The sequence below is a fragment of the Moschus berezovskii genome, chromosome X, assembly GCF_049115385.1.
Source record: "Moschus berezovskii isolate FMDL1 chromosome X, NW_MosBer_1.0, whole genome shotgun sequence".
In the NCBI taxonomy this organism is placed as follows: Eukaryota; Metazoa; Chordata; class Mammalia; order Artiodactyla; family Moschidae; genus Moschus; species Moschus berezovskii.
Genome location: NC_142488.1, coordinates 64,862,068 through 64,869,956, shown reverse-complemented (window position 1 = coordinate 64,869,956; position 7,889 = coordinate 64,862,068). Strand labels below are relative to the sequence as shown.

At 40.9% G+C, this 7,889-nt stretch overlaps 1 pseudogene; it reads left to right on the top strand.

The window, feature by feature from the left end:
• The first annotated feature begins 1,709 nt into the window (after positions 1-1,709).
• The window catches only part of LOC129563925 (centromere protein R pseudogene), a 28,227-nt pseudogene continuing 22,047 nt past the window's right edge, over positions 1,710-7,889 (top strand).

Sequence of the window (7,889 nt, the reverse complement as noted above, 5' to 3'; positions counted from 1 at the left end):
ACTGACCTAGAGCCAGACATCTTGGAATGTGAAGTCAAGTGGGCCTTAGAAAGCATCACTACGAACAAAGCTAGTGGTGGTGATGGAATTCCAGTTGAGCTATTTCAAGTCTTGAAAGATGATGCTGTGAAAGTGCTGCACTCAATATGCCAGCAGATTTGGAAAACTCAACAGTGGCCACAGGACTGGAAGAGGTCAGTCTTCATTCCAATCCCAAAGAAAGGCAATGCCAAAGAATGCTCAAACTACCGCACAATTGCACTCAACTCACACGCTAGTAAAGTCATGCTCAAAATTCTCCAAGCCAGGCTTCAGCAGTATGTAAACCGTGAACTCCCAGATGTTCAAGCAGGTTTTAGAAAAGGCAGAGGCACCAGAGATCAAATTGCCAACATCCGCTGGATCATGGAGAAAGCAAGAGAGTTTCAGAAAAACATATATTTCTGCTTCATTGACTATGCCAAAGCCTTTGACTGTGTGGATCACAATAAACTGTGGAACATTCTGAAAGAGATGGGAATCCCAGACCACCTGACCTGCCTCTTGAGAAACCTGTATGCAGGTCAGGAAGCAACAGTTAGAACTGGACATGGAACAACAGACTGGTTCCAAATAGGAAAAGGAGTGCGTCAAGGTTGTATATTGTCACCTTGCTTATTTAACTTATATGCAGAGTACATCATGAGGAACGCTGGGCTGGAAGAAGCACAAGCTGGAATCAAGATTGCTGGGAGAAATATCAATAACCTCAGATATGCAGATGACACTACCCTTATGGCAGAAAGTGAAGAGGAACTCAAAAGCCTCTTGATGAAAGTGAAAGAGGAGAGTGAAAAGGTTGGCTTGAAGCTCAACATTCAGAAAACAAAGATCATGGCATCTGGTCCCATCACTTCATGGGAAATAGATGGAAAAACAGTGGAAACAGTGTCAGACTTTGTTTTTTTGGGCTCCAAAATCACTGCAGATGCTGATTGCAGCCATGAAATTAAAAGACGCTTGCTCCTTGGAAGGAAAGTTATGACCAACCTTGATAGTATATTAAAAAGCAGAGACATTACTTTGCCGACCAAGGTCCGTCTAGTCAAGGCAATGGTTTTTCCCGTGGTCATGTATGGATGTGAGAGTTGGACTGTGAAGAAAGCTGATCGCCGAAGAATCGATGCTTTTGAACTGTGGTGTTGGAGAAGACTCTTGAGAGTCCCTTATACTGCAAGGAGATCCAACCAGTCCATTCTAAAGGAGATCAATCCTGGATGTTCATTGGAGGGACTGATGCTAAAGCTGAAACTCCAATACTTTGGCCACCTCATGAGACGAGTTGACTCACTGGAAAAGACTCTGATGCTGGGAAAGGTTGGGGGTGGGAGGAGAAGGGGACGACGGAGAATGAGATGGCTGGATGGCATCACCGACTCTGTGGACATGAGTTTGAGTGTACTCCGGGAGTTGGTGATGGACAGGGAGGCCTGGCGTGCTGTGATTCATGGGGTCGCGGAGAGTCGGACACGACTGAGCGACTGAACTGAACTGAACTGAATCAGTTTAGAGAATCAATTCCAGAAAACCCAGAACCAATTCAGAAAACATTTCTTTAACATTCTGTTCCTCTAGAACCACTTCAGTACCAAAATATACATCACCCATTAATAATCAGAAAAACAGAACCAGTAATATATTAATAAATGTATTATAAGTAATCAACTTACATGATTGTGGAGCTGGTTAGGTGAGTCCAAAACCCACAGAATAGGACATTGAAAAAGAAGACTGAACACCTCAGGTATAAGGTAAAGTTGCTACTCACAGATGGAATTTCTTCTTCAGGGAACTTTCAGCTCTTAAGATAAAAAATAAAATAAAATTTTTTCTGTGTAGAGGATCATGTCATCAGCGAACAGTGAAAGTTTTACTTCTTCTTTTCCAATTTGTATTCCTTTTATGTCTTTTTCTGCTCTGATTGCTGTAGCCAAAACTTCCAGAACTATGTTGAATAATAGTAGTGAGAGTGGGGACCCTTGTCTTCTTCCTGACTTTAGGGGGAAAGCTTTCAGTTTTTCACCATTGAGGATAATGTTTGCTGTGGGTTCGTCATATACAGCTTTTATTATGTTGAGGTATGTCCCTTCTTTTCCCACTTTCTGGAGAGTTTTTATCATAAATGGATGTTGAATTTTGTCGAAGGCTTTCTCTGCATCTATTGAGATAATCATATGATTTTTATTTTTTAGTTTGTTAATGTGGTGTATTACGTTGATTGACTTGCGGTTATTGAAGAATCCTTGCATTCCTGGGATAAAGCCCACTTGGTCATGATGTATGATCTTCTTAATGTGTTGTTGGATTCTGATTGCTAGAATATTGTTAAGGATTTTTGCATCTATGTTCATCAGTGATATTGGCCTGTAGTTTTCTTTTTTTGTGGGATCTTTACCAGGTTTTGGGATTAGGGTGATGGTAGCCTCATAGAATGAGTTTGGAAGTTTACTTTCCTCTGCGATTTTCTGGAAGAGTTTGAGTAGAATAGGTGTTAGCTCTTCTCTAAATTTTTGGTAGAATTGAGCTGTGAAGCCTTCTGGACCTGGGCTTTTGTTTGCTGGAAGATTTCTGATTACAGCCTCTATTTCCATGCTTGTGATGGGTCTATTCAGATTTTCTATTTCTTCCTGGTTCAGTTTGGAAAGTTGTACTTTTTTAGGAATTTGTCAATTTCTTCCAGGTTATTCATTTTATTGCCATATAATTGCTGATAGTATTCTCTAATAATCCTTCATATTTCTGTGTTGTTAGTTGTGATCTCTCCATTTTCATTTCTAATTTTATTGATTTGGTTTTTCTCCCTTTGTTTCTTGATGAGTGTGGCTAGTGGTTTGTCAATTTCATTTACCTTCTCAAAGAACCAGCTTTTGGCTTTCTTGAGTTTTGCTATGGTCTCTTTTGTTTCTTTTGCATTTATCTCTGCCCTAATTTTTACGATTTCTTTCCTTCTACTAACCCTGGGGTTCTTAATTTCTTCCTTTTCTTAGTTGCTTTAGATGTAGAGTTAGGTTATTTAGTTGACTTTTCTCTTGTTTCTTGAGGTGTGCCTGTATTGCTATGAAATTCCCCCTTAGCACTGCTTTTACAGTGTCCCAGAGGTTTTGGTTCCCTAAAGACTCTACCGGAAAACCTCTAGAGCTAAAGAATGAATACAGTAAAGTTGCAGGATACAAAATCAACACACAGAAATCCCTTGCATTCCTATACACTAATAATGAGAAAATAGAAAGAGAAATTAAGGAAACTATTCCATTCACTGTTGCAACGAAAAGAATTAAATACTTAGGAATATATCTACCTAAGGAAACAAAGGACTTGTACATAGAAAACTATAAAACATTAGTGAAACTAATCAAAGAGGACACTAATAGATGGAGAAATAAACCGTGCTCGTGGAATGGAAGAATAAATATTGTAAAAATGAGTATACTACTCAAAGTAATTTATACATTCAATGCAATTCCTATCAAGCTACCAACGATATTTTTCACAGAACTAGAACAAATAATCTCACAATTTATATGGAAATACAAAAAACCTCGAATAGCCAAAGCAATCTTGAGGAAGAAAAATGGAACTGGGGGAATTCACCTGCCAGACTTCAGGCTCTACTACAAAGCCACAGTCATCAAGACAGTATGGTACTGACATAAAGACAGAAATATAGATCAACGGAACAAAATAGAAAGCCCAGAGATAAATCCAAGCACCTATGGACACCTTATCTTGGACAACGGAGGCAAGAATATAAAATGGAGAAAAGACAGTCTCTTTAACAAGCGGTGCTGGGAAAACTGGTCAGCCACTTGTAAAAGAATGAAACTAGAACACTGCCTAACACCATGCACCAAAATAAACTCAAAATGGATTAGAGAGCTAAATTTTAGATCAGAAACTATAAAACTCCTAGAGGAGAATGTAGGCAAAACACTCTCTGACATAAATCACAGCAGGATCCTCCAAGACCCACCTCCCAGAATACTGGAAATAAAAGCGAAAATAAACAAATGGGACCTAATTAAAATCAAAAGCTTCTGCACAGCAAAGGAAACTCTAAGCAAGGTGAAAAGACAGCCTTCAGAATGGGAGAAAATAATAGCACATGAAGCAACTGATAAAGGATTAATCTCCAAAATATACAAGCAGCTCCTGCAACTCAATTCCAGAAAAATAAATGACCCAATCAAAAAATGGGCCAAAGAACTAAACAGACATTTCTCCAAAGAAGACATAAAGATGGCTAACAAACACATGAAAAAATGCTCAACATCCCTCATAATCAGAGAAATGCAAATCAAAACCACAATGAGATACCATTTCACACCAGTCAGAATGGCTGCAATCCAAAAGTCTACATGCAATAAATTTTGGAGAGGATGTGGAGAGAAGGGAACCTTCTTACACTGTTGGTGGGAATGCAAACTAGTACAGCCACTATGGAGAACAGTGTGGAGATTCCTCAAAAAACTGGAAATAGAACTGCCATATGATCCAGCAATCGCACTCCTGGGCATACACACCGAGGAAACCAGAACTGAAAGAGAAACACGTACACCAATGTTCATTGCAGCACAGTTTATAATAGCCAGGACATGGAAGCAACCTAGATGTCCATCTGCAGATGAATGGATAAGAAAGCTGTGGTACATATACACAATGGAGTATTCAGTTCAGTTCAGTTCAGTTCAGTCACTCAGTCGTGTCCGACTCTTTGCGACCCCATGAACCACAGCACGCCAGGCCTCCCTGTCCATCACCAACTCCCGGAGTTCACTCAAACTCATGTCCATCAAGTCGGTAATGCCATCCAGCCATCTCATTCTCTGTCGTCCCCTTCTCCTCCTACCCCCAATCCCTCCCAGCATCAGAGTCTTTTCCAGTGAGTCAACTCGTCGCATGAGGTGGCCAAAGTATTGGAGTTTCAGCTTTAGCACAAGTCCTTCCAATGAACACCCAGGATTGATCTCCTTTATAATGGACTGGTTGGATCTCCTTGCAGTCCAAGGGAGTCTCAAGAGTCTTCTCCAACACCACAGTTCAAAAGCATCGATTCTTCGGCGATCAGCTTTCTTCACAGTCCAATTCTCACATCCATACATGACCACGGGAAAAACCATAGCCTTGACTAGACGGACCTTGGTTGGCAAAGTAATGTCTCTGCTTTTTAATATGCTATCTAGGCTGGTCATAACTTTCCTTCCAAGGAGTAAGCGTCTTTTAATTTCATGGCTGCAATCACCATCTGCAGTGATTTTGGAGTCCCCAAAAATAAAGTCTGACACTGTCTCCACTGTTTCCCCATCTATTTCCCATGAAGTGATGGGACCAGATGCCATGATCTTTGTTTTCTGAATGTTGAGCTTCAAGCCAACGTTTTCACTCTCCTCTTTCACTTTCATCAAGAGGCCTTTGAGTTCCTCTTCACTTTTTGCCATAAGGGTGGTGTCATCTGCATATCTGAGGTTATTGATATTTCTCCTGGCAATCTTGATTCCAGCTTGTGCTTCTTCCAGCCCAGCGTTCCTCATGATGTACTCTGCATATAAGTTAAATAAGCAAGGTGACAATATACAATCTTGACGTACTCATTTTCCAAGTTGGAGCCAGTCTGCTGTTCTATGTCCAGTTCTAACTATTGCTTCCTGACCTGCATACAGGTTTCTCAAGAGGCAGGTCAGGTGGTCTGGGATTCCCATCTCTTTCAGAATTTTCCAGAGTTTATTGTGATCCACACAGTCAAAGGCTTTGGCATAGTCAATGAAGCAGAAATAGATGTTTTTCTGGAACTCTCTTGCTTTCTCCATGATCCAGCGGATGTTGGCAATTTGATCTCTGGTGCCTCTGCCTTTTCTAAAACCTGCTTGAACACCTGGAAGTTCACGGTTCACATATTGCTGAAGCCTAGCTTGGAGAATTTTGAGCATGACTTTACTAGCGTGTGAGATGAGTGCAATTGTGCGGTAGTTTGAGCATTCTTTGGCATTCCCCTTCTTTGGGATTGGAATGAAGACTGACCTTTTCCAGTCCTGTGGCCACTGCTGAGTTTTCCAAATTTGCTGGCATATTTAGTGTAGCACTTTCACAGCATTATCTTTCAGGATTTGAAATAGCTCAATTGGAATTCCATTACCTCCACTAGCTTTGTTCGTAGTGATGCTTTCTAAGGCCCACTTGACTTCACATTCCAAGATGTCTGGCTCTAGGACAGTGATCACGTTATCGTGACTATCTTGGTCTTGAAGATCTTTTTTTGTACAGTTCTTCTGTGTATTCCTGCCACCTCTTCTTAATATCTTCTGCTTCTGTTAGGTCCATACCATTTCTGTCCTTTATCGAGCCCATCTTTGCATGAAATGTTCCCTTGATATCTCTAATTTTCTTGAAAAGATCTCTTGTTTTTCCTATTCTGTTGTTTTCCTCTATTTCTTTGCATTGATCACCGAGGAAGGCTTTCTTATCTCTCCCTGCTATTCTTTGGAACTCTGTATTCAGGTGCTTATCTTTCCTTTTCTCCTTTGCTTTTCGCTTCTCTTCTTTTCACAGCTATTTGTAAGGCCTCCTCAGACAGCCATTTCGCTCTTTTACATTTCTTTTCCATGGGGATGGTCTTGGTCCCTGTCTCTTGTACAATGTCACGAACCTCCGTCCAGAGTTCATCAGGCACTCTATCTATCAGATCTAGTCCCTTAAATCTATTTCTTACTTCCACTGTATAATCATAAGGGATTTGATTTAGGTCACATCTGAATGGTCTAGTGGTTTGCCCTACTTTCTTCAATTTAAATCTGAATTTGGCAATAAGGAGTTCATGATCTGAGTCACAGTCAGCTCCTGGTCTTGTTTTTGCTAACTGTATAGAGATTCTCCATCTTTGGCTGCAAAGAATATAATGAATCTGATTTCGGTGTTGACCATCTGGTGATGTCCATGTGTAGAATCTTCTCTTGTGTTGTTGGAAGTGGGTGTTTGCTATGACCAGTGCATTCTCTTGGCAAAACTCTATTAGCCTTTGTCCTGTTTCATTTCGTGCTCCAAGGCCAAATTTACTCAGCCATTAAAAAGAATGCACTTGAATCAGTTCTAATGAGGTCGATGAAACTGGAGCCTATTATACAGAGTGAAGTAAGCCAGAAAGAAACACCAATACAGTATACTGACACATATATATGGAATTTAGAAAGATTCAAATGATGACCCTCTATACAGGATAGCAAAAGAGACACAGATGTATACAAAAGTCTTTGGGACTCTGTGGGAGAGGATGAGGGTGGGATGATTTGGGAGAATGGCATTGAAACATGTATGTTGTCATATGTGAAACGAATCACCAGTTCAGGGTCGATGCATGTTACAGTATGCTCACTGCTGGTGTGCGGGGATGACCCAGAGGGAGGATAAAAGGAGGAGGGAGGTGGGAGGGGGGTTCAGGAAGGGGAACTCATGTACACCTGGGGCGGATTCATGTTAATGTAAGGCAAAACCAACCAATATAATATTGTAAAATAATTAGCCTCCAATAAAAAAAAAGAAAGAAAGAAAAAAAATAAAGTAGATCAATCCTGGGTGTTCATTGGAAGGACTGATGCTAAAGCTGAAACTCCAGTACTTTGGCCACCTCATGCAACAAATTGACTCACTGGAAAAGACTCTGATGCTGGGAAAGGTTGGGGGCAGGAGAAGGGGACGACGGAGAATGAGATGGCTGGATGTCATCACCAACTCTGTGGACATGAGTTTGAGTGAACTCCGGGAGTTGGTGATGGACAGGGAGGCCTGGCGTGCTGTGATTCATGGGGTCGCAAAGAGTCGGACTCGACTGAGTGACTGAACTGAACTGAATGAATGTTTAG